The sequence below is a fragment of the Thalia democratica genome, chromosome 7, assembly GCF_965202585.1.
Source record: "Thalia democratica chromosome 7, ktThaDemo2.hap1.1, whole genome shotgun sequence".
Lineage (NCBI taxonomy): Eukaryota > Metazoa > Chordata > Thaliacea > Salpida > Salpidae > Thalia > Thalia democratica.
Window position 1 is genome coordinate 26,871,892 of NC_139171.1, and position 27,822 is coordinate 26,899,713.

Genomic DNA, 27,822 nt, shown 5'->3' on the forward strand with positions numbered 1-27,822 from the left:
ATATTTATAATGATGATATTATAAACTTACACCTAATTAAAAAAATATTACAAAGGTTAATGAACAAGCATCTGAGGTCACGAAAAAAAAGAAAAAAAGTAAGTAGAATGTGTTTATTTTTGTATAATAGATATGTACTACATATTTTTAAACTCTTTTTTTTATTTATTTATTTTTAAATTTTTTCAGATATTAAGTCAAAGTTATTAAATTATGTTTTAAGAATGAAGTATAAATAGACAAAAATTATAGATTTCGAAAAAAATTATTGTAAATACCAAAAGTTTAATTAAGTTAATTAGTTAGGAAATATTAGATATATATTGTTTAAAAGCGTTGTTGTCAATAATTGCTGCATAATTAATTATTCAACAAGGTTTTAATTAAACAATGTTACCATAAAAAGTTCTAATTTTTTTAGTAAAAACATGAAAAAATGTAGTCACTTGATTTGTTCAAAATTTTTATAGATAAATTTTGTGATGTTAAACTTATTTATAAATTTTGTGCAAACATCAACAAAGTCGACTAACTTTTACTCACTTCAAATGTTTTTCAGTACAATTGAAATTATCAAAAATTAGTTTATAAAACAAAATTTACTAAAAATAGAATAAAGTTAACTGAACATTTACATATGCTCTTTTTATATTTTTTACTTTTACAAAGTTCTTTGGTGTACAGAAATCGCAACAGCACATAAAGACACACAAGATACCGGAAAAGATGCAGCATTTGTGAGTGGAGAAAATTCTGAAACAACGACTGCTAGCGGCCAACAGACTCCTCAAGGTATGATCATTTGTCATTGATTTTTTTGTCTAAATTCATGAATCTTTATATTTTGAAACTTCTCAGCTGATGTATAAAATTTAGATGCTAATAAGATATTTTTACTAAATTTTAGTTTATATAAGTATTACAGACACTTAATTTTGACTTAATTAAAAAAAAGTGCGAAAGTACACCATTTTCTAAGAAATTTTTCTAAATTTACTATTTATTAAAATAAGTACAAAACTTTATGTAAACTAATTATTTAATTACACTTATATGTTCCACGTCAGTTGTGATGCTTTGTTTTTAAATGGTGTTGAAATTTGTAAATATTAAACAAATTTCTTGTTTAAAAATAAGTTCTGCTAAATTATAAATTTCTTTTTAAAATAATTATTTAATCAGTTCATTTTATAAAATGTATAAGATTAAAAAAAAACAAAATATAAGCAATAACTTTACAAACCATAAAAAGAATGACATTGAGATACTGTATGACATTTATGTTTTTAATTTCAAATAAAATAAAATTACATTGTATTAAGAGCTTTAAAAGTTCCAGAATCTTTTGTTTCAGTTTAGTTTCTTCTTATGTGACAATAAGTACTAAAAAGTGTTTTCATAAATTACCTCTTAAGTTTAAACTCTTTCCATTTAGTAGTTTTGATATCACAACAAATTTAACAAAATTTTAAAACCCAAGATATTAGAAAAGGACCATGTATAAATTTTTTATAAAGCTCTTTATAATTAAGTACACAAGGTCTCATAGTTGTTTATAAAATAATTTTGCGTAAAAAAACGTACTTAGCTAAAACTTTCTGTTACATCATATTTACTGTACAAATGGACATAAATTTATTAATCAGATATAAATAGATTTTAAAATGAACAAAATAATATTTGTATACATTTTCAGTACTTTTTTTAAAAGGTTGTTTTTAGAATTGCACTCAAGTTATCATTAAAAAAGAATTGTATGAGGGAAAACTATGTTTAAAAATTTTAACAAATGAAATATGTTGTAATTTAAAATGCTTTTCTTTTGTCATAGATGCATAAACAATTTTCTGTACAATTAATTTTTTTTTGCTATTCCTAAATATAAAATTATAAATATAATATATTTTTTATATTTTAAACAAATTTTAATGCAGTAAAATAGACTACTAACGGTTGCCAAAAAACTTGAAAACCTAGAAAAATCTGGAAAACCTTGAATTTGACAATTTAGGCTAAAAAACCTGGAAAATCTTGAATTAAAAAAAAACACAGGTCAAGTAGAAAAATTTTGACTTGACACAACAAATCTAATACATAAATATTTTTTTTTTGTCATCAAAATTTTATTTATTATAAAAAAAACACATTTGGATTAACATTACAGGTTTTTTGAATTTTTTTATACTATTTAACTCAGCTTTTTACCTTAAACTTTACTTACTAAAATTAGACCCAAACATGTGTACTTGTAAAAATCTGGAGGAAATTTTGAAAACCTTAAGAATATTTTCCAAAAACATTTGGCAACCCTGACTACTTCAATAAATTAAAACTATAAGTTCTCATGACAAAAGTTATGTTTTACTTATGTATTTATACTGCTTAATTAGGCCATAGGGGTAGGAGTTATATAGTTTAAAAAAATTGTTTTCTTTTTACATAAAATAGTAAGCTGCTAGTTGTTTCGTACAGTTTAAAAAATTACAGATAACTTTTAAGATGTAAGGGATCAGAGGTATATAGTTCAATAGGATCTTAATTGAGGGGGTAGCTAAAAAGGCAAAAATGTAATCTGTTTCCTCGTTCAATGTTTGACCAAATGTAGTAAAAATTTCTAAGACTAATCTTTATAAACTTTAAACTACTTGAAAGATTTTTGAAATTTTATTCTCTATTTTTAAAGTGTTTTGTAGTTTATATTCAATTTTTTTAATAAAAATCAATATTATCTAAGACAGAGGTTGGATCCCCTAATGGCTTTTTTGATACCCTAATCTTGTAGTGTAAATGCAAAGTCTTGTTTACAGGCTTGCAAAAAATGAAATCTTGCAAAACCTGAAATAAAACAATTAAGATAAAATAACCTAAAAAACCGAGAAATTGATAAACTTTGATTTAAATAAACCTGGAAGTACTTTAAACTTTAAACAAAAATCACTAGAAAACCTTGAATTAGTTTTTTTTACATGGGAACAATATATTTTGATGTGACAGCAAAAGAAATTTAAATTCTTAAAATTTTAAATACTTTTAATAAGTTATACAGTATTTTTTACACTATTTAACACAATTTTTTACTCAAACTAATTTTTATACTAAAAGTAGACTTAAAAACAAGTATTTGCAAAAACCTGTAAGAAATTAAAATAAACCTAAATAAAATTTGTAAAAAGCATTTACCAACCCTGTGTTTTTCTAAATGATTCTATGGAAAAAGAAAAAAATAATAATACAATTTTTTTTATGAATTTTGTAATTTTTAAACTAAATAGCATTTTGTTCAACATAAAACTAAGTAAAGTGAATAAAAAAGGAATATTGGAGAAAATCATTGATCTTGGTAAGGAAGTTCAGAACTTGAAAGAGGCTTGTCAGAATTCTCTTAAAAGAACAAACAGTCAACTGAAGTTGAATAATTTTTCTGTAAACCATGATAAAATTGACAAACTTCATGGTGAAAGAAAAAACTTTGAAACACTTATAGTAAGTTTATTTTTATAAACATAAGCATATTTAGTTGTAATTTATTGAAACATGATCATTTTTCATTTTTATGTCAGACATTTTGAGCCTTACAGAATAAAAAAAATCTAAAATATGAATTTATTATATTTAGTTGACTACACTCCGTAATCATAATAAATTCATCTTTGTTATTGTAAATAAAATTAATTTTTTTACATAGTAATGTGTTTATTAAACTTTTATTTTAATTTTAAATCCCTATTCAAATTATTTTGTGTTTTATTTAATTTTTATTACACTTTTACTGCAATTTTACTAAATACCATAATTGATAAATGCTAATATAGAAGTGTTTACTTGTGTTAAGAATAGCGGTCGGCAGCTTTTTTTTTCGTTAGTCAAGTATCTCTTTAAAAATTTCTTATTCGCTTAATGAAGAAAAAAGTCTTCTGTGGGACGATTTTGTGTTAAATAATTGCAGATTACCTTTTACTAGTTATTAGAATTACTATTAAATGAACCTTGTTTGTAAGATTTGGTCACAAAATAAAAAAAATAAAAGTCTGTTTTCAACTCAAATGATCTTCGTGAGATTTTTGATGCTATTTTTCAATAGCTTATTTAACTAAACAAAATCCTTAATACTTTAAAAAAACACAAAGGCTACTGTACACCGTTTGAATTTAGTGTCATGTTTATATTTTTATAATTTTTCTTTAAACATTAAGTAAAAAAAAATTTAACGTAACTGTTTTTATTGTTAAAGAAACCGAAAAAAAAATTTTAAACGAGGGGTTTGGAAATTGCAGCTCGTAGGCCAATGCGGCCCTCGAAGTTTAAATCTGCGGCCCGTTAGGTACTATTTAGCTGAAAATATCCTTTTTTTTAACAATAAGAACAAATTTGTTGTAGAATCTTATTATTAAGCTCTCAATTATAATATTTGTCTTTTACTAGCGGTATTTTCTTTGAATAGTAGTTTCTTATTGATTAATACAATTACTTAATAAAGAGATCTACAAAAATATTTTCTCTGCAATGCAGTCAACGACCAATATGTTTTTAAATAAAATTGCTCGCGACTTATAATGGGCTGCCAACCCCTGACTTTAAATAATATAATGCAATGGTTTTTTTTACAAGCTTAATGTAAAATATATGTCTTTTTTTTTATCATAAAGATATATTCGACTCAACTTTTAAATGTAATAACAATTATTGTTTCAATTTTAATTTAGTAATTTTTTTTACTTTATGATATTTCAGTACTTTTTTATCTTTAGTAAAAAAAGATATTCTCATAACAGTGCTTATTGCTGATGTGTCTTTTAGAATAAACTTTATATAGCTTACAAAAAGGTTAAACGACATTTTAACAAGATAATAAAAAAAGATATTTCTCAGAATGTAAATAACTTAAATAGTTTAAGTTTTTTTTTTATAAGTATATACATATATTCAACTTTTATACAATATGGTTTTATTTTTTGTTTTATCTCTTTTTTATAAGTAAATATGATTCAGTTGATTAATTTCATTTCTGTTTTATAAATATTTAACTATATATATGTTTACTATTTCATATGATTTATTTCAGCAAGATTTTTATTTATTTGAATATTATAGGCATGCGTGCAGACAGTGTTAGATGTATTCACCAAAGCTGTAGATAGTTTGCAGAACGTCCTTCGAAGTGATGAAAGCTTTATGACTTTGAATGAGCTTGAGTTTAAGTTTTTCAAACTATCGTTGGACAAACCTCGGTTGGATTTCAAAAAACTCCTTTATGAAAGCGTTCCCATCGCATATAACGCAATCGATAAACAAGTTAAGCATTTAATATTAGATATGTTTAAACTTGTTGTTAGTTGTGCAACTCTAGAATCAAAAACGTCCGAAAATGAAAATGAAAATCTGTTAAAGGCTGCATTTAGAGTTAGTTTTTTTATTTCCTTATTTTGAGTATGATCGTGAGTTATTTTTTTTACGATGCTTCTGAATCTAATTTAGCTGTTTTAAATTTTTTTGGTTATGTTTAAAGTTTTTTATTAGTAAAAAGTTTTAAGCCTAGTTTTATGTAAATCAGGATAGTCTTAGCTTTTTGATCATACGATATTTTTTGACGTAGGTTTTTTACCTGAATTGTTAGCAACCTTGTGTTAGGGTTAGAGTGGGCTGGGAAACCTTTTTAAATGACAGATTTACAGAAAGTTCTTTTAGAACATAGAATTTTTATGTAATATTCTAAGCTAAGTGCTTAAATTTCAAATATTTTACTATGAAGCAGGGGCGTGTCTAGGCTTTTTTCAAAGGGGGTTTACAATTTTTTTGTTGTTGATAATTTGCGGCTTAAGAACGCATTTATTAGGTATGCACTGCTACTTAAGTACACAATATTTAGCCGAAAAACTCTGTGTTTATGCATTTTTTCTGCTTAGAAATTTAAAAAAACATATAAGTAGTAATAGAAATTATTATATTTTTAAATTTATTAAACTGTCTTAAATTTAAATAAATTAAAACTAAAAGAACCAAAAACATTAATGAACTTACAAATTGTATATCATAAGTCAAATCTGTTATTTAAAACAAAAATGTTACAGACATAACTAACTTACTCTATAAAAAATTAACTTTTTTATCACGAAACATTATTATAAAACTATTAAAACTAGAATAAATTTTTATTAAGAGAAATTCAATTTTGAATTAAATGTTAGTATAGATGGAGTTCTTAAAATAATTTCTTTTAAAATTTACAATCTTTACATTTATATATCAATTTATAATAAAAATATATTTTTCAAGTAACTTAATCTATTAAATCTTAAATTTCACTTAAAAAATGTTTAGACTTATACAATTAAATCAAAATATCTTTAAAAAAATTAATTCTAGTTTTAATTATTTTATAATATAATTTCCTGTTAATTTTTTTTTTTATTATAGAGTAAGTTAGTTATGTCTGTAATATTTTTGTTTTAAATAAAGTATTTAAATTTTGATATACAATTTGTAAGTTCATAAAATTTAAAGATAATTTCAATTTTGATTTAAATGTTAGTATAGATGGAGTTCCTACAAATTTTTCTTTTAAGTTTTTTAAACTCTTTACATTTATACATTTATTTAGAATAAAATAAAATTTTTAAGTAGTTTAATCTGTAAAAATTTAAATTTCACTAAAACAATGTTTAAACTTATACAATTAAATTAAACTTTCTTTAACTTTTATTTAAGTGTTTGCCTGATGGTGCAGAGATTATAATTATGGTTTTGAAATTTCTTGAGTTGAAAATTTCAAAAAATCAAGAATCAACTTTGTGGCCAACAGATATAAAAAAATAAAACAACTTAAATAAAAGTATTAAAATCCCATTTAATGATAAAAGAATAAATTTCCAGGTGGTGTAGTTGTCTAAAAATGATTTTGAAAACTCTCTGAGTTGAACTTTTCAACGTTTAAACTCAGTTGGTTGACATATTAATAAATAATATAAATGTTTAAGTACAAACACAACATTATTATATAACAACATAACACAAAAGCTTCACACAACATTATTATATACAATAAACTAAGTGAAATAAAACTTTAGTGATTATATATGACATTTTTTAAGTAAAATCTTACTTACTAGTTTTATATAATACTTGATAAAAAGTTATTTACACTAAGTAACAATTTATAATGGGAACTAAGAGTATCTTAGTAAAAATTTTCCTAGAAAAAAAAAATGCTATTTTAAAACAAACACCCATTATGACGTCACAATAACAATTTTATTTAAAACCTATTTCAGCTGGGCAAAAACGAGCATTTTTTGTTAAGGCAACTTTTTTATATTTCAGTGTTATAAATTCAACATTTATTATTCAAAGTTTATCAAATAACCAAAACAAAGTCAATAAACAACATTTTTAATAATATTCTAAAAATATTTTTTTTCTTTCCTTTTTTTCAGGGGGTTCACAGGAAACAGGAAACCAGTCAAAACACGCACCTGCTATGTAGCCAAAGCTCACCTCTTTAGGCTATCAAAAATTTAAACTTTGTAGTAGGAATTGTAATTTTTTTTTAAATGGCAAACTATACAAAACAGCACATGGTGGAGTAAAACATTTGTTTTATCTCACATGGTTACATTTGGTAAATTTACCAAGGGTTAAATTGCTTTTTTTATAGTAAGTTTTTATTTTAAATAACATAATAACCATCAAGTAAGTTCCTTCATCAAATTTTATTAACTTAAAAATGAGTTTAACATACAAACCTCAACACAGGTCTGTGTATAAAAGTAAAAATGGTTTAAGACTGAAAACGTTTTTGCTAGTACTGTTTATTTTATGAATAAGATAAGAAAAATATAAAAGCTGAATAGAGGGAATAAATTACAACAATCCTTGATTATACAGATCTATTGAACTTGTTTATAAAAAAATATAATTAGTGTTATGATCATAAAAAGTATGGGGTTTTAAAATGACTTGGATAAGCTACTAAATTATCAGAGGTACGGGTGTAAAGTACTTTAGACAAAGTAGTAAAATTAAACAAAACTATATCTTAAAACTAACAGTTACTTCACAAACAGGGCCATCGGCCTCCTTGGGGGCCCTTTCAGAACTTAAGGCTATAAACTACAAAGAGAGGCCATAATTAGTTGTAGTATAATTAGTAGTAAAGGGGCCATAGGGGGCCGTAAGGTTATAATTTGAAACTTACACTATATATTCTATAGTTATCAAATATTATATAGTTGATATTACAAAAAGATTATAGGAGTAATTAGGGATAGTTTTTTGAAAAATATTTTCAGTTACTTTTATTTTTATTTATAGGGACTTTATGAAAAAGAAACTGAAAACCCTACTTTAAAAAAATTTTATCACAAAAACTAACACCGTCATCATAACTGATCTGTAGTATCTTTAAAGCAAAAAATCAGAAAAAAACAGCTGGTTCATGGTCCACCAAGGCTTCCAAAAAGTCCATGTGACAATCTTAATATATTAGCGGTTGAAAAGCTGTAAAGGGGATAAAGTGGGAGCGTGAATAGTTAAATAACGACAATGAAATATTTTAACACATTTGATAAGAAATATAAAACTTAGACTAGACATTTTGGGATTTGTATTACGAAGAAAAATTAAAAAAAATTACATGCACATTTCACGGAATGTTTTAAATTAACACTAAGTTTTATATGGTAGTAATGAAAAGGAGTTTTTGAAACTTTGCCTGTGACCAGGGGTCAGCCGGTGAACTGCAATCCATGGGCTCTAAGCTAGGGGTGGGCAACGTACGGCCCGTGGGCCGGATCCGGCCCGCAGAGTGAAAATGACCGGCCCGCAAGCGAAGTGAAAGACCCGCGAAGGGTCAATATTAAAAGGTTTTTATAAAACTTTGCATTATATTTTTACAAATCAAAACTGTAAGAATTTGACTTCAAAACATGCTAAAAAATGACTTTGTAAATTAATGCGTTCTAATAAACATATTGTTTTGTCCAAATACTTTGTGTTGTTCTAACTTAGTTGGAATATCGTTTTGTCAAATTACTCGAAGAAAAGTGTTTTTTAAGTACGATGTTTTACATACGTACCTTTGTCAATTACAATGCCAATTATATTTATAGACATTGTTTTAACATCTGACATGTCTCAATATATATCTTAAGTTGTCAGATTTGAGAAAGATTTGTGAATTTCAAGGAAACTAATATAACTAGAATCCGACCGGATACGGATCTCGACTTAAAATTAGTTTCTAGTCGGTTTCTGATCTAAAAAGTCATTATTCGACTGGATCCGGACACTGGATCCGGTAAATAACTAATTCAAAATGCTCCGGCCCGCAAAAGACTAAATATTTCTGGATCCGGCCCGTTGATTGAAAAACATTGCCCACCCCTACTCTAAGCCAAAATCTGCAGCCTGCGAAGTACTTTTTAATTCAAAACGTGGAAAAAAAATCAAAGGTAATTTAAGGCAAGCTTTCCAAGCAAATTTTAGGGAGCAATACGCTGCAAAAAAAAAGGGGGAGGGAGGTAGTGAGAAGTAAAGGTATCATTAGGGCCAAACAGGCATAGTTTTGAGTTAATAGTGAAGAACAAAAAAAAATTTATGTTTTTGTAAGGGTAACATATACTAGATATAACAAAAATAAGAAATTAAGGGTCATGAGCTTTAAAGGCGGACAAAAGGTCACCAGATGTTCTTGAGTTGACAGTGCAAAGCAAAAAATGGACTTTAGCGTATTCACAAAAGTTTCAAATTTACAATACGATGTCTCAGCAGAATTTTTCTTTTACTAGAAGAGAGAAAAGGATTTTAGAAAATTCATAGGTTTGATAGAAGAGAGGTAATTTGCAAAGAAGCCAAAAATTAAATTTAAGTGGTTAAAAAAAACAGTTCAAGATCAATCAGTTGTCGATAAGAGGATTCATATTATTCTCATCTTCCTCCCCTAGCGGCTGGCAACGGTTATAGAGTAAGCCGCAACAAATATATACTATGACGCATTATGGATTTAGTCTGTTCGCATTCTTGTGGTGCCGAAGTGTATGAAGCTGTCGTTTCTTGCTATCAAGTTTTGTTTAACCTAAACACTCTCTACTTGTTGATTTTGGCAAGCACCTTCAAATTTCTGGAGCTTAGATAAAATGTAATCATACTCTGCATTTAATAACTAAATTTTTCTTAATAAAAAATATTTTATTAAAAGCCTGAATCCATCTTATTTTACTTTGATTCGTTTATTCTCTTGGAATTTTATTTTTGTCTACTTAGTACAATTTTTATTACAAAATTGCACAAGGGCATATACTAGCACGGAGAAACTTTTGCATGAAGACACTTTTGTATTAGGAGAAAAAATTGCACGAATACACTTTTACACGGTCAAATTTTATTTTTATTAATAATTTTTACTTTCATTGCTACCCCTTACCTTCTTTGGTTAACTTATATATTTTTAATGTATTATTATCTTTATTTTTTGCTATCATTGTTACCTCTAACTTTTACCTTCGGTCGGTAGCTTTTTTTTAACTAGCTTTTTTTTTTCTTCATTTTAATTTTCTTTTTTAATAAAAATTTTTATTAGTTACTTTGACTATCACTGTTACCCCTAACCCTTATACTCGGTCAATATTTTTTTCTTAATATTAATTTATCTTTTAGTTTTATCTTTCAGTTTTTTTGTATACATTTATAAAGTTTTTTTTTTACTCTTGTGCAAAAATGACACTCCGTGCAAAATTGACCCTTAATGCAATTTTGTCTTCTTGCAATTTTGTCTTCTAAGTTTCATGTTGTAGAGAAATCTCTTAAGTGTTGTGATTATTAATTAGCTTTTCCTTAAGTAAGTTCTTTAATTGTTACACTTAAGTTCTTTTGGTAGCGTTTGTATTAAGTTGACTAATGTGAGCAACTACATCTTATTTTCTACATCCTTTACGATTTTTTTTTATATAAAAATATTTTTTATTCGCTTGTCATCTATCTTTAACTTGAATGGCTAACAGTGATTTACAATTACTTTGCCAAAAATAAAGTTCTAGTTTCGAAAAGGAACTCCGTATTCTGAAAAACATCACGATACGATATACTAAAGTTAAGTCATCTGCAGGGTTGCAACAAAGTCAAGAAAGTTTGATAAACGAAAAAAGACAAAAATAAGAAAATTCCGGAAATTTAATATAATAATGCACTTAGTAAAAAAGTTTATCATTACTGAAAACTGAATTTTGCTTTTGTTATTTCCTAAAAATTTTGCTTTTGCAATTTGTCTATTTATCTAGTTTAATTGAAATTTTTCAAAATAAAAGAGAATTTTCGGTTATGTATATTTTAACTGGTTTTAATAAATAACTAGATTTGAGAAGTCAGAAGTTTTTAAAGGGATAAAACTAGAAACAGTTAAGTTAAGGGCATATGAAGGATCACCTTATTTCTTACAAGTTGATCTTATTCTGTAGAGTTTTATTTGAACTATCAGTCATTTTTATCCGTTTAGAAAAAGTAACTTTTGAGATAAAAGCGATCAAAGACAGTGTGCTAACATATCAATGAAAAGGCAAACCAAAAACACAAACAAAAACTATTTTACTAAAAATGTATCTTCTCCTTCATTTTTTAACTAATCTACATTAATTTTCATAGAAAGTCTATAACTAATATTTTAATCGACTATGTAAAGCATATTTTTAATTTAAAAATCAAAGTTTTATAAAAAAAATTGTTAATGTTTTTTTTTTTTTTAGATTCGCAAAATTCAAACTTTTTAAACAATAAAGTTAATGTTTCTTTAAAATTTTAAGTCTTTAATTCAAAAACGAAGGAAAAGGTAGTAATGCAGTGAAACTTTAAATATAAGAGACATCTAACTATGAACAAGTTGCGGTCCATACGTTTGTGAAGAAATAAATTATCAGACATCTATGTATCCAAAACTTAAATAAATTTGAATATAAAAACTGACGTATAGATTATAAGTTTAGCTTAATTAATATATGAACTAATGTTAAAGGCATAGGCGGGGGTAAACACCTTTTTTAAATATTTGATCTTATTTTATATAGTTTTTACTAAGCTTCAGAATGTTTTTTACAGATTCAAAAAATTCAAAATATCTTTTAGATATAGCTGGTCAAAGTCGGAAGCAACAATAGGTTCCTTATGGGAGGCGCAAACTAAAACGGAAAAAATAGACTATTTCACTAAAAATCTATTTTCTCCTACGTTTTTGAAATAACTACCCCTAATTTTTAGGAAATGTTCCTTGATATATTTTATAAACTCTGTTAGAAAGAATTTAAAAAAATTAAAAAATAAAAATTTTATATAAAAAAAAACTAAAAAACAGTTTTTTTTTTGTTATAAAATTTTTATTTTTCTATTTTTAAAAAATTTTATTAATCTTAAATATTAAAAAAGGGTGGCTCATGTTTGCCCTTACAAAAAATTATCAAATTTTTAAAATTCCTTATTTTCCAAAGCCTTTAAATGGTAAAAAAATAATTAAAAAACCTTAAAAGTCAGACTAAAAATGCAAAAATTATAAAGAAAGACAAATTTATTTATTTTCCAATTTCATTTAGTAAAATTAATAGAATATTCTTTTTAAAACTGCAAAATTTTTCTACTGTTGTATGTTAACAACTGTTGTTTTAAGCTGTATAAAAATAATATAGTAAGCTTTATATAGTTTTGCCCTCGCGTAAATATCATTCATAAGGAGATAGTTTTGTTCAAAAAATGTTTTGTTAAGATTTTTTTTAATACTCTTTTCCTGAGTAGGTTTTCTTTTTAAGTTAAAAAAAAATTGTAAAATTTCATTAAATTTCAGTTAATACTTTTCTGAAATATTTAATTATAACATCTACTGAAATTAAAACTATTTAGCAACCTTTTCTATACTTTGTTTTAGCATTTAATATTATGTAATTTTAATGTTTAAAATTTGTTTGCAAAAATTTTCTTACTATCTCAATATTGTTTTTATTTGTTCAAAAAGTATTCTTTTGTTAAAGTTGGGTCAAAATTTTATAAATAAATAACTAATTTTATCAAACTAATTTATTTGTAGTATTTAGTATAACCCTAAATAGTCTCAAAACTGAATTTATAGTTAAAGGAATTTTTTGACATTGGTAAAATTTTCGTCCCCTAGTAAAATGAATAACCAGGGCTTCCACAAAGTCAGGAAAAACTAAAAAAACATGAAAAAATCACGATACTTGAAAAAGTTTGGAAAAACCTCTTTGTTCAAATTTGTGAAATTCCTCATTTTCCAAAGCCTTCGAATGGTAAAAATTAATTAAAATTCCTTGAAAGTCAGACTAAAATTGCAAAATTTAAAAGCAAAGACAAATTTATTTATTTTCCAATTTCATCAGGTAAAATTAATATAATATTCTTAATAGAAATGCAAATTTTTTCTAATATTATATGTTAACAACTGTTGTTTTAAGCTGTACAAAAATAATATAGTAAGCTTTATTTGGTTTCAAGTGTTTGAATATGTATTTTAGAATAGAAAGTTAAGAGTTTGATTTAGAAAAGTCAGGAAAAGCAAGGAGATTTTCTAAGGTTGATCTGTGGCAACCCTGATGAACACTGCACATCTAATAACAGGGTTGCTACTTTACCTGAAAACCTGGAATTTAACAATTTAGGCAAAAAAACGGAAATTTTGAGAAATTTTGATAAAAACCTTGAATTTTAACAATCTTCACATTTTTAGTACAGGGTTGCCACTTTACCTGGAAAAACCTGGAATTTGACAATTTAGGCTAAAATAACCTGGAATTTGAGAAAAATTGATAAAAACTTAGAAATTTGATCAAAAAACCTGGAATAACCTGGAATTTTTAATAAATTTAACATTTTCAGTTGTAAAATTTTGATTTGACACAAAAAATCTATCATACAATTAAGATTTTTCGTCATCATCAAAAATTTTTTTTATTAAAACCACAAATAAAGTAACTTTAAGTGTCTTTTCAATGCTTTTATTCTATTTAACACAGTTTCTTTAATAAAATTAACTTAAAATTAAAAATAGATTCAAAAATTTGTACCTTTAAAAACCTGGAAGAAACCAGGAAAAAGTTTGAAATAATGAGTGGCAACCCTGTTAGTAGTAGAATTTTGATATGACTGGAATTGAAAAATCTATCATTAAAAAAAAAAATTGTTAGTCATCATTATAAATTATTTTAACAAAATACATATTTAATGAAGCTTTACAGTATCTTTTCCATGTTTTTATGCTATTTAACACAGTTTTATTCCTTAAAAATAACTTAAACTAAAAATAGGCCCAAAAATGTGTATTTTTAAAAACTTGAAAGAAATTTGGAAAACCTGGAAAAAATTTTGAAACTACGAGTGGCAATCCTTTAATAACCAGTGAAACAAATTTTTTCCTGAATTCTAAATTTTAAGGAAATAAATCTATCATGTTATTATGCTACTTTATGCTTTGAATTATAATGTTCTGTTCAGTTTATACTTCATTCAATTTATATACTAAAGTTTGTACTGAAGGGCTTCTTGAACATTTTTGAAATAAGCTTGATAAATTTACAAGGCGTTCAACACGCTGTTTTATAGATTATGTTTAAGGAAATTTTTATTCGCTAATTTAATTATTTTTTCAGTTTTACCATGCAAAGATTGAGTACGAGCTTGCAAGACTTGCTGTGCCTTTAGATCAACTTGCTAGAAGGAATCTTCAGGAAATTCTCTATGAAGAGCTCAGCCAAGTAGAATTGGTGTTTGTGAAAACGCTTTTCGAATTGTTTTATAAAAAGCGACTGTTGATAAAAGATTTAGATGTTATGTACTCGGAGGTTTCAGAACAAACCCCTGAAGATTTTTGTTACTTTTTAAATCTAGGGTTAGATGGGATGAAAATATTTTAAATACTTCAATAGAAAGACTTATTTTTAACAAGCTTAATAAGTTCTTTGTTATTTCAAAAATAGTTTTTCGTTTATTTTCTTTAAATACTTATTAATTTTGAATAGCCTTATAAAGACGTATTAATTTTACTAAACATTTTCGTTTAAAAGAATTTCTTTTTCAAACATTTTAACATTTTTTTAATTAAAATATTAACAAAAATACAAACTTTAAAAAGATAAACTTAATTTCTGTGCTATTATTTGGTATAGATTGTTTTTTATTTCACTCTACTTGTACATACTTTCGTTTATAAATTACATTATTTGTTTTTATGTTAGTGAGTTCATTAAATTGTTGTGTAAAATAAAGTTAAAAACAATGTTGTTGCAAACTCTAGATATATATATATTTTTAACTAACAACTTTTAATAGTGCTAACTGTGTTAATAGTTACACCAAAGTACGTTTAAAGGTTATCTACTGAAAATTTGAATGTTTAAAAAAGTTGTACAAACATTTAATGTTTGAATGAAGTTGTCACAAAAATAAGTAAACAAAATAAAAGCTGTATATAGACAGGTATGTAATACTAGCCTTCAATGTTAACTATTCTATTATAAAAACGAGTATCATATTCACTTCCTAAGTTTTTAAGTTAATGTATGAAGTAATGATCTGTCTGCTTCACAAATTTGGGTTTAGAATAGAACTAGTTAATTAAAAGCTATTATTTTTGTTAAATTATACTTCAAAACTAGTTTTTTGTTTGTTACTAAAAGTTTAACATTTTGTTAAACATTGTCATAAACATTTGCAATTTGTTTATCATGTAAGTTTTTTTATGGTCAAGACATTAATTAACCTACATGGGCTACCTTTTTTGTAGAAAATATCGGTGTATTTTTAATTAATTTTAAAAGGCAAAATATTATTGTAATGTCCTTTTTTAACTAAAACTATGTAAAATAGAGATATAATATTACACTTAAAGAAACCTTTTAGAAAATAAAGCTTAATATTTCTCTGTTAGTCATTTCAGATTTTAGCCTTTGGGTTGTACATTGTTCATTCACTACATTTATATGATTATCAGGGTTGCTTGTTATCAAAAATTTTTTTCAACTTCTAATGCAATGAGAAAAATATTTAAAAGCATACAAATATTGTTAAATTTTTATTTCTTATTGGTTTACTCGTGTCTTATAGCGCAACAGAATTTATATAATAATTATTTTGTTTTTTTCAAAAAAGTGTATTGTGATTTTAAATATTGAACATGGCCGAAAACCTTACAGATCGTTTTTATAAAAGTATTCCGTTAGATCTGGACCCTAATTGAAAAGTTAGGATCCAGTATATTTTTATATAAAAAATATAAAAGATTTTAATATTTTTAGATAATTCAAAAAATAATAAAAGTTTTAAGATTGTGGTACCAATTATCCAAAATTATAGTAATTTATCAAAGGAGTTTTTTCTTAAAAAAGATAGTGAAATTAAAATTATACTGAAAAAATTGATTAACGATCATTATGTTGAAATAAATAAAATAGGATGATTAATCATAGCTGCTAAAACTATACATATTTTAAAACTATAGTTTTGATCATACCATTTCGATCATCAGACAATTCGATAGACTTTCGCAGATGTTGTCTTTAATCATAATTAAATAAGCATAAAAATACTTTAGCCAAAACTTAAAATGTAACAGAGTGTTTAGTTTATACAGATTATTAATGAAAGGGAAACTGGTCTAAATTGCACGAGTGCAAAATTTTGCACGAAGCCAAATTTGCCTGAGGTCACAAAATTGCACAAGTTACATTTTTGCACGAAATTAAAAAATATTAAAAAAAAAAAACTAAAGGATAATTTAATAAAATAAACGTTACTGATCGAGGGCAAGGGTTAATCGTAACAGTGATATTGAAAATAAAAACTTACTAATAAAGATTATTATTATAAAAAAAGCTACCGACCGAAGGTAAGGGTTAAGTGTAACAGTGATAGTAAAAAAAATCAAAATTAGAAAAAAAGTTATAAAAAACGTAAAATAAAAATTAACCAGTGCAAAAATTTAACTTGTGCAATTTTGTGCCCTCAGGCAAATTTGGCTTCGTGCAAAATTTTGCACTCGTGCAATTTAGACCGGTTTCCCTTTCATTAATAATCTGTATAAACTAAATTGCAACTAAAGTTAACAATTGGAATAGAAAACAAATAAATTTCAGAAAAATATTACATAACTATTTTTCTATTATTTTATTAATAATTTTTTATAGTCAGTAGTAAAGATAGATAAAATAAAATTATGTTTAAAGAAACCACTAAAAACACTACTAACATATTACTTTTTAAGTTTAGTTTTTCAGGTGTATCAAAGTTTATTTAAACTATTAAATTAGCAAACATGAACTATGTAAAAGTGATAAATTAGAAGTGTGTATAGTAAGAAACAAGATACTGGTTAGTAAAGTAACTTTTACTTTTTTTAATGTCTGAATTCATCTAGTGTCCAATAACTAAGTTAACTGTGATATGCTTTGCCTTATTTATAAATTATTTTTAATCGGTTGTTTATTTTATTAGGTATATGACAATATAAGTAACATTTGATAATATATGAGTGCTTGTCTTAACAGATGAGTCAATAATTTATTCTAAAGTAAATTTGCTGTAAGAATTACCTCTGAAAAAAAACCACTTATTCTCTTGCTTATTTTTATTTATACTTAATTATTCTAAATGCACTTTTCAAAAGGTGTTTATGAATTTAATATTTTTTATTAGTTATGAGTAAATTTTGCTTATCGTTCACTATTACTATCACTATTTAGAGTTTACTCTTACAGCGAAGATGGTTGTTAAGTAAATTTAAGCATTATCGAAAGAACAAAAAAAACCTAATAAGTTGCATCAGAATTAAAATATAATAAAGCCATCTTTAAATGATTTTAAATTAACTTCTGTAATAAGTTTTTCTATTTGGTATAAATATTTAGCTTCTGTTTATTAAAAATCTACGAATTTTGAGATGTAAAACAGTTTTATGCAGGAGAGAAGATAAAAAAAAAATTCGAACCTTGCTTTGCCAAATGTATATTAGTATCACTTATGTTACTGGTTTGAAAAAAACTTTAATTCTAAGGATGAAATAAGCTACTTTTATGTAGTATTTATGCTAATATTAGTTTGAAATAGATACAGTTATTTGTAGGAGTCTACAGAATATGTTAATTGTATTTTTAAGATCAGAATAAAATATCATAGATATAGTCGTCATAGTTGTTTTAAGCAGATGAGTATACATAACTTAGTTTTTAAAATACTGATGTTTTAATTTTTATTAATTTTATAAATATGTAAAGCATATTACTAGTTGTGAATTTCTTATTCTTACGTTTTTTAAGACAAACTTTGTTAATTAAGCTTTTTTTTTCAGTTAAGAAACCTTTATAAACAGGTTTAATTAAACCTTAATAAGTTTGTTTGCAAAAACGTTTTTAATTAATGTTTTTTTCATATTAATAAAAAAAAACACAATTTGGTTTGTGTAATTGTTCAGCGTATAATACTAGTTTAGACAGTATAAACATTGTTGCTTCCGTTTCTTTTAAATAACAATTAAGGTTATAAAAATAACATTTATTACCCAAATTTGTTAACAACCATGAAAATTTTCTAAAAAAAAAATGAAACAAAAACAGTAACTAAAGTTTTATAAAAATATTTTCTTTACTAATAAAATCAATAAAACAGTTTAAGTAGAAAATTTAAACATTTATTATTTATAAAAACGTATGCTTGCTTCTGGTTGACTAGACTGTAAGAACAAAAAGGTTTTTAGTTAATTTATGATTTTTTAATTTAATTCTTAGTGATTGTCGATCGAACATTAAAAAACATAAAAGTTATCAATTTTTTCGGTAACTAATACTTCAATCTTTTTTTATATACTGCACTTTTATTGTTGTATTTCTGTGTATAAGCATTTTATTTAGTATTTTGTTCTACCTTTAGCTTTATTATAACATTTGTTTGTATCATAGAATTTATATGAATATTATTGTTTTTTGTTTTGAATGTTGCTTAATAAAAAATTAATGGTTCAATTTAATATCAATGTAACATTTTCTACTAAAATGTTCAATAAACTTCAGTTTTTGAGATAAATTCAAGTTTTAAAACAAAAATACTCGGATTAGCTCAATTTATTAAAGCATGTTCAAAGTAAAAAAAAAAAGTTTTAAGTTTGAGTTTTATTATTTGTTTATGGTTCTTATATTACAGAATACTGTTTAGTAAGAGTTAATTTTTTTCAAATTTTTAATCAAAACTGACTGTCAAACTGGCTTGTAACATCGATAGCTCTACCAAGATTTGTTAAGAAAAAATAAGTATTTCTTAACTTGTTGCAGTTACTATATTATTGATGATTACAAATCCTCCATACTATAAAATAATACAGAAATAGTTCTATGCAAAAACTTATCTAGCTACAGTATTTTTAAAATCCCGTATTTATATTATATATTTAATATGAACTATCGATTACTTGTAGTAAATTTTTAAACATTTTAATTTAATAAATTTTATATTCGTATCATGTTTTTTATTACTTGATATTTTTTTATTACCATCAGTGATGTACTAATAGTATCTTTGATACAATATTATTCTTAAATAATTAAATATTTGATAGATGTTTCCTAAATCAAACGTAGACGCTAGTCTATTTTATTTAGTTTAATAACTGTTTTTGAGAATACATTATAAAATCAGACAACAAAACAGTTATTAAGCTAAAACTAAATGTTTTGATAACCAAAGTTATTATAAAAGAAAACAAGTTAAGACAAACTAGATCTTTAAGATGACTTATTTGATTTATTTATACTTCTATGATGACAAATATTTATTTTTATATTTTTATTATTTATTAAAATTACACGAAAATTAGTATATGTGTTCATGAACGTATTCAAATACAATACAAGTTTTAAAATGTTGAAATTTTGAAAGTTTGACAAAACGTCATCTCAAATTTTTGAAATACTTTGAACGCTTGTGATTTATGAGATAACAAATTTTTCTTTAAAATGTTGTCTACATACATTACAAAATGTTTAAAAACAGTTAATACATTTATGTGAGTTGTTCAAAGTATTTATATTTGAGAGCATTTTAGAAAGTATTCTCACAAACTATCATTAATTACATATGTCTAAACATCTTTTTAAACGATTTTACAATTGTTGGAACCACATTCCACATCAGTTTAACTTTTTAGTTATAATTCAATTTCTTTAAATTTTAAGATTTTTTTTTCTGTTTGAATCGTGCTCTAAAACATAGAAAAAGTTCAAAACTAGACTTAAGAGTAAAAACCAACAAAGTTGTAAGAGAACCTTTCTGATTACTGCTTAGAATATTTATATTCGTTTGATTATTAAGTTTTAACTATTTTAAAAGTAATGAAGACAAAACAATATCAAATTTAACTATGTTTAAAAATTTATATAAAAACGTTATATATTTCAAGAGCTCTATAGGTACTAAACACGTAATATCTGAACAAAAACAAGTTTTTTGGTATATTTTTATGTAAAGTTTATCTTACAAATAAATTGTTTACAAAAATTTGTAACTGAGATTATAGTAAACATTCTAAATATTTAGAAGCAAGTTTATATTTTGTATATAGAAAGTTAATTAAGTTTAATTTTGACCTACCATTCAAAAGAGTTGCAACTTTTTCCAGAATTTAACAAAACTTATCTTTAATTAGCCGCAGACCAGATTCCAAAAAAAAGCTCGCGGCTATATTGGATAAAACTGACCAGCCAATTTTTTTTACATGTTTAAAATAATAAGTACAAAAATACTATTTTAAACCAAAATAGTGTTAAAATAAGTAGTAATAAAGCATAACAGTAGTTATTAGTTATTGATAATAGAGGCTAGTTGTAAGTTTTTGATATATTTTTATAAATAAGTCTATTTAAAGCAGAAAATAGCTCGATGATTGCTGGTTCTTCGCAAAGAATAACTTTATACTGACACGATTATAAAAAATATTGGTATGTTTTAAAGCTTATATTGTTTTGCTGTATTAAACCAAAATAAGTTTGATCTTTTATGTTAACTTAGTCATAAAGTAAAAACTTGACTGTTGTTTTCTAAATAAGATAGTTTATAATTTAAAAATTAATCAATTTTTAAACCTCAGTTATACATACTATTTACAGGAAAACATCAGCAATGTAATACTAAAAATATCTAAATGTGATATTATATTTTGTGAAATTTATATGTTTATGTACTCAAAATTTAAAGTTGTAGCATACTTTTCAAAAAATTACTGCGAGTTATCAGTAAACTATCTTAATCTAGCTTTCTTTGACCTGTAAAAACTTAAAAATTAATCAAATAACACTAAAATAACAAAGTGTCTAACAAATGTTTTACCTCATTGTTATAAAGATTTGGTTTTCGTGTAGAAATGGAAGTACATAGTTTTTGTTTATTTATTATTAAAAAGTAGTGACGTTTTATTGATAGCTTTGATAGATATATCACATAAAGGTTTTTCTATAATTTGAACTTTTGATGTTTACCAAGACAGTTTCAAAGTAGTATGATCTTTTTGTTCTGATTTTATGGTTTAAAATAAAGTTTTACGTTTAGTTTTTCAAGTATAATAAAGCAAATGTGACTCTAGACATACTTTTCTATACCACAAGCGAACAAGTTTTTTTTTAATGAAAATAGCCTTCGGCTAATAAAAAGGTACTATTTTAAATAAATTATATTTGTAGATACTATACTGTTATTTTTTTTACAGAACCAATTTTTATATGAAATTGTTATATGTAGTTTTATTTTAAGCCAAGTGCTATTTTGGGCTAAGTTTGATTGTATAGACATGTTTTTGATATGTTTTAATGACTTGTTTTGGTTAGAAAAAAAAAATATCTAAATATTAGTGTTATTTAGGTCTTTGATAAACTTTAAATAAGACAAAGAGTAATTAAATCAAGCTTATCTTGATATCTTACTATTTAAGTTTTATTTTTACAGTGAAGATTGTTATTATGTTAATTAGAAGTATAGTGAAACCTAACCATCTTTAAATAATTTTAAATTATATTTTTTTAATGAGTTAAATGTTTGGTATAAAAATTTAGCTTTTGTTTATTGCAAACGAATTTTGAGCTATAAAAAAAGTTCAAACAGTTTTCTGGAGGAGAGAAGAAAAAAAAAAAAGTTTTTTTAACCTTGCTTTGGAAAATGTGTATTAGTATCACTTATGTTTCTTGTTTGATAGTTTGATTAAACAAAGGAAGAAAAAAATTCTTCTTTTATGTATTATTTATGCTGATATTAGTTTGAAATGGATGCAGTTATTTGTAGGAGTCTACAGAGTATAATAATTGTGTTTATAAAATCAGATAAAAATATCATAGATATAGTTGTCATAGTTTTTTGAAGCAGATAAGTATAGATTACTTTGTTTTATATTAGTTTTTATATTAAAAATATTTTACTTGTTACTACCCTTAAACATTAATAAATCATTGTACTATTTGTAGTTTTTCTTATCCTTAACTTTTTCAAAGGAATATTTTTAAACTAAGCTTCTTCTTTTTTTCTTTTCGATTAAGAAACCTTAATCAACTAGTTTATTCAAACTTAAACAATTTTGTTGCAAAAACTTATTTAGTTGATATTTTTCCATGTTTAATAAGAAATCTTACTCATTTTATGTAATTTTTAAACGGATAATACTGTTTCAGACAGTAAAAACATGTTTGCTTCTGTTTCTCTTAAATAAAAATTAATTTATTATAACGACATTAATTTACAATTCAAATTAGCTACCATAAAACTCTCTATGATAAAAAATCAAAACAAAAACTTTGAATAAAGTTTCATAAAAGTTTTTTATTATCTAATGAAATCAATAGAATAGTTTAAATATAACATTTGAAGACTTGTTAAATAAAAAACAGTCTGCTTGCTACTGATTGACTAGACTGTAAGAATAAAAAATATTTTAGTTAATAAAAGGTTTTTATTGGTGAAACTTTTGTACTTGTCGATCAAACATCAAATAATATAAAAATTTTTTTTTTTTTGGGTTACTAGTACTTAAACCTTTTTTTGCCTTTTACATGGTTCTGGTGGTATTTCTTTAAAACAATAATTTTGTTAGCGTTTTGTTCCAATTCAATATAAATGTAACATGTTCTACTAAAATCTTCGATAAACTTCAGTTTTTGAGACAAGTTCAAGTTTTAAGCTAAAATTTTCGGATTTATTTAATTATTAGAGCATGTTTAACGTAAAATTAAAAAAAAAAAATAAGTTTCTGTTTTATTTTTAATTTATGCTTCTTCTCTTAATGAATACTGTTTAGTAAGAGTTGCTTTTTTACAAATTTCTAATCAAAACTGACTGTAAAACTGGCTCGTAACATTGATAGCTCTACACCAGGTTTTGGTGAAGAATTAGATTTTATTCGTAACTTGTTACAGCTACTATACTTTTACTGATTTCATATGCTTCTAATTATAAAAAAATACAAAAAATAATTCTATGCTATTACTAATCTTGTTTTATTGATATCTAGCTATGATATTTTAAAAGTCCCATACTTGTATACTTTTCAATGTACTATCGATCACTCGTAGTAAATTGATAAACATTTTAACCTAATGACATATATATATATATATATATGTTTTTCATTAATGAATATGTCTCTTATTACGATCAGTCATGTACATTTAGTATCTTTGATAAAATATAATGGCTAAATAATAAAATATTTGATAGATTTATGTTAGATTAAAATGTATACTCTGATGTATTTCATTTATTTAAGTAACCGTTATTTAAGAATTTAATTTAAAACCAGACAATAAAACATTTAGTTAGCTAAAAGTAAATGCTTTTATAATCAATGCTATAACAAATAAAAAAAACTAATAGTTTGAAAAAGCTAAGATAAAATATGACTTTAAAATACTTAAATTGATTTCTACTTCTTTAATTTTATGCTTTTTAAAGTAAACAATTATATTTATTTTTATTTTATAATCTAATACACGTTTTAAGTTTTGACACTTTGAAAAAACTTCACCTCAAACTTTTAGAAATACCTTAATTGCTTGTGATTTATGAGATAACAACTTTTTCTTAAAATGTTGTTTACATACCTCACAAAATTTATAAAAATAGATAAAATACTTGAGAAAGTTATTGAAGGTATTTATATTTAAGAGCATTATAAAAAAAAATTCTCACAAACTATCATTTAATACATTTAAGAATTTCTACTAGTTAAGCAATTCAAAATATAAACATCTTTTCAAACAATTTTACAGTTGATGGAGCCACATTAGTTTAACTTTTTAGTAATTTTAAATTACTTAAAATTTTGAGATCAAAATTGTTTTTCTTTAAAAATTGTTCTCTGAAACATAGAAAAAGTATAAAACTATATCTAATAGTCAAAACTATAAAAGTTGTAAGAGAATTTTTCTGATTACTACTTTGAAAGTTTATATTTTATTAGATTTTTAAGTTAGGACTATTCTAAAAATGATAAAGACATAATAATATCAATTTTAAATCTAATAAGTAATTATATTATTATTATAAATATAATTGTATTATTTAATTAAATTTATATAAAAACGTTATATATTTCAAGAGCTCTATACACACTAATTACGTAATTTCTGAACAAAAACAAATTTGTTAGTATATTTTTATGTAAAGTTTATCTTAAAAATAAATTTTCAACAAAAACTAGTAACTGTGATTGTAGTAAACATGCTAAATATTTAGATGCAAATTTCTATGCTTTAAATGAAAAGTTTTACCTAATTTATTTTTGAAGTACCATTCAAAAGAGTTGCAAATATTTTTATATTTAAACAACATTTTTAATTATTAAACAAAAACCTTTAATAAGTCGCAGACCATGCATTTTATTTACAGGAAAACATCAAAAATGTATTAGTAAAAGCTTTTTCAATGTAATTTTATATTTTTTGAAATTTATATTTTTATGTACTCAAAATTTAAAGTTGTATCATACTTTTCGAAAAATTACTGCGAGTTATCTGGAAACTATCTTAATCTAGCTTTCTTCTAGCTTTCCTATAAAAGCTTAAAGCTTAACCAAATAAAATTAAAATAACAACATGTTTAACAAATGTTTTACCTCATTGTTATAAAGATTTGGTTTTCGTGTAGATATGAAAGTACATAGTTTTTGTTTATTTATTATTAATTAGTAGTGACGTTTTATTGATAGCATTAATAGAGATATCACATAAAGGTTTTTCTAGAATTTGAACTTTTGTTGTTTAGTAAGGCAATTTCTGAGTAGTATGATCTTTTTGTTCTAATTATAAATTAATTCAAACTACGTGTAATCGTTCATGTGTCAGTAAAAGGTTAAGTCTTATTAGATAAAACATTTTTAGTTTCTAAAAATACTTAAGTTATTAGTTTTAATGATATATGCAAATTTATACATTGTCTACATTTTTTAAAAATTCTTACTTGGCGCCGAATAAGATTTATTAAGTTGAATTGACAAGTTAATATTTTCAAGTCTTTCAACTTATAAACTTTAAATCTCTTTGTTAGCTTCTACTTTTATAATTTTATAAGCGTGTTTAAGTAAAATTGTTTAAATGCTGATAATTTATTTTAACTGCTTTGTTTGCTTACCTAGCTTTTCAAACTTCATAAAATTGCATAAACAAGTTATTATTTTTTTTGTAAAAAATAACTTTAGTTGAAAAGGTTGTGTCTACCCTAACTTAAAATTAAATTTTATAGTCTGCTTTTCAGCCAATGAAAAATTATACAGTACCTAAACTTAAAGATTTAAACATATATTCAGTTTATATACTAGCATTTGTTATAGTCAGGTCGAAAAAAAAATCTAAATAAACTTTAATTTAGCCACTAAAAGTTATTTAAAAATTTTTCTAGGTTTGAGTTATTGACAGCATAGAAACTTAAATGTTGAAGTTTCGGATAACTGAAGGTTTGTTAAATTAATAAAAATAGTTTAAAATAAATTTTCGCTTATTTTATTACTTACTAGTTTCCAAAAAAAGAAAGTTTATATTTGAAAGCATTTTTAATTAAGATATAGTAAAATATATTTTTACAGTAAGACAATAACAGTAAACAAACTAAAATTTTAACCACTCCCAACTTATTTTTACAGAAAATTTTATGTTTCTCTTGATCTATTTTATTTATATAATAAAGCAAATTAAAAAAAACACACTATTAATTTTTATGTAATATATAATTTTACATCCATTGAAATCTTAATGCTAAACTAAAAGTAAAAATTAAAAATTTAATTATGTTGTTTTTTATTGTATACCAGAAACTAAGTAATTTATAAATTTTTAGGTGTTTTATGTGGAAAATTTTTAAATATTTTCTTTTAAAAGAAAGCAAACTTTTAATGTAATTTCTTTGATGAAAAAGATAGTCGTTGACTCGATTCTAAATGTAAAAGCCACTACAACTTAAGTACTGGTAAGCGTAAATATAATACTTTAGCAAGTAAAAACTTAAAATTTTCTTATACTACATTAAAAATGTTTTTCTATTCGTTTGAATCGTAATATATTTTTTGTTATTATTTTGAATTGTTGCTCTATTAAAATACAATCGTGCCTTGCAAATGAAAATACATAAGTATTTATTAGAATTTCAAATAAAAACCGCTTTAGATCCTTTAAGGTTTAAGCGATACTAAACATTATTGTACATAACATTTTATTTATTAGTTGAGTTGTACTCAAATTATAGTTTCTTTCGGTTGACTACTTTAAAAACTTATATGTAATACAATCGTTATAAAAAACAAGTTTTGCTTATACTGTCATAACTGTGTTATAAGAGTGTTTTAGCTTTAAAAGGATTAACTGTATGTATAAAGTTTACTACTTAAACAAATATTTTATAAAGTTTGTAGGACTAATTCTATAAAAACTTAGTCTACAGTTCGTTTAAGTTCGTTAAGCAGTAAAATGTGTTTTTTTAATAAAAGTAATATTAGCTAATTAACAATAATCGTATGAAAATTTCTTATTTTATAAAATTTATTTCAAAGTTTATAGTATTGTTTGCGATTCTGAGTTTGTGATTCATGATTGAATTTTTCATTTTTATCTGTTATCAAAATTTCTTTTAAAATTAGTTCTGTTTGAATTACAATAAAATGCGTGAGACATAATATATTTAATTTTGATATAAGTTATAAAATGATGTTGACTTTTTTCTAATAAGGTTTTGTTTATGTGTCATAATAACATTTTAATAGGTTTTAACATTTTTTAAGATATAGTTTATTAACTTGTTACTATAATGTTTTTAAATTTTAAATTTCATTGCATTCTGTTTTGTTTTTTTAAAGCGTATTTTGACAACTTATGTAGATTTTTTTCTAACCTAACCTATTAGAAAAAAGAAGTTTTTTTTTCAATTTTAAATAAATCAAAAAAATAAGATTCGTTATTGTACTTAAAATAGTACTTTTGATAGTGTAAATTGTTTGTACTTAAAGCTTATTTTTGCTTGTTTTATAATGCAATGTAAAACACTTTTTTTTCGAAGAAATATTTTCTATTAAAACTTGATTATTATTTGTTGCTTACAATCATATCTAACTTTAAGGAATGAATATACCAAAAAATTCAAAGAAATAAATGAAGGAAAAAAATCAAATGTAAAAGGAATATTAAAGAATAATTGTAACTTATATTAACTTTTTGTTTTTGGTAATGAAAACATGAAATGTTTAGCTATATCCATAAAAATTAAGTGTGATACAATATGAAGTTTAGCTTTTTAATACTGCAGTTATCTCTTGCGAATCTACGCACATCATGT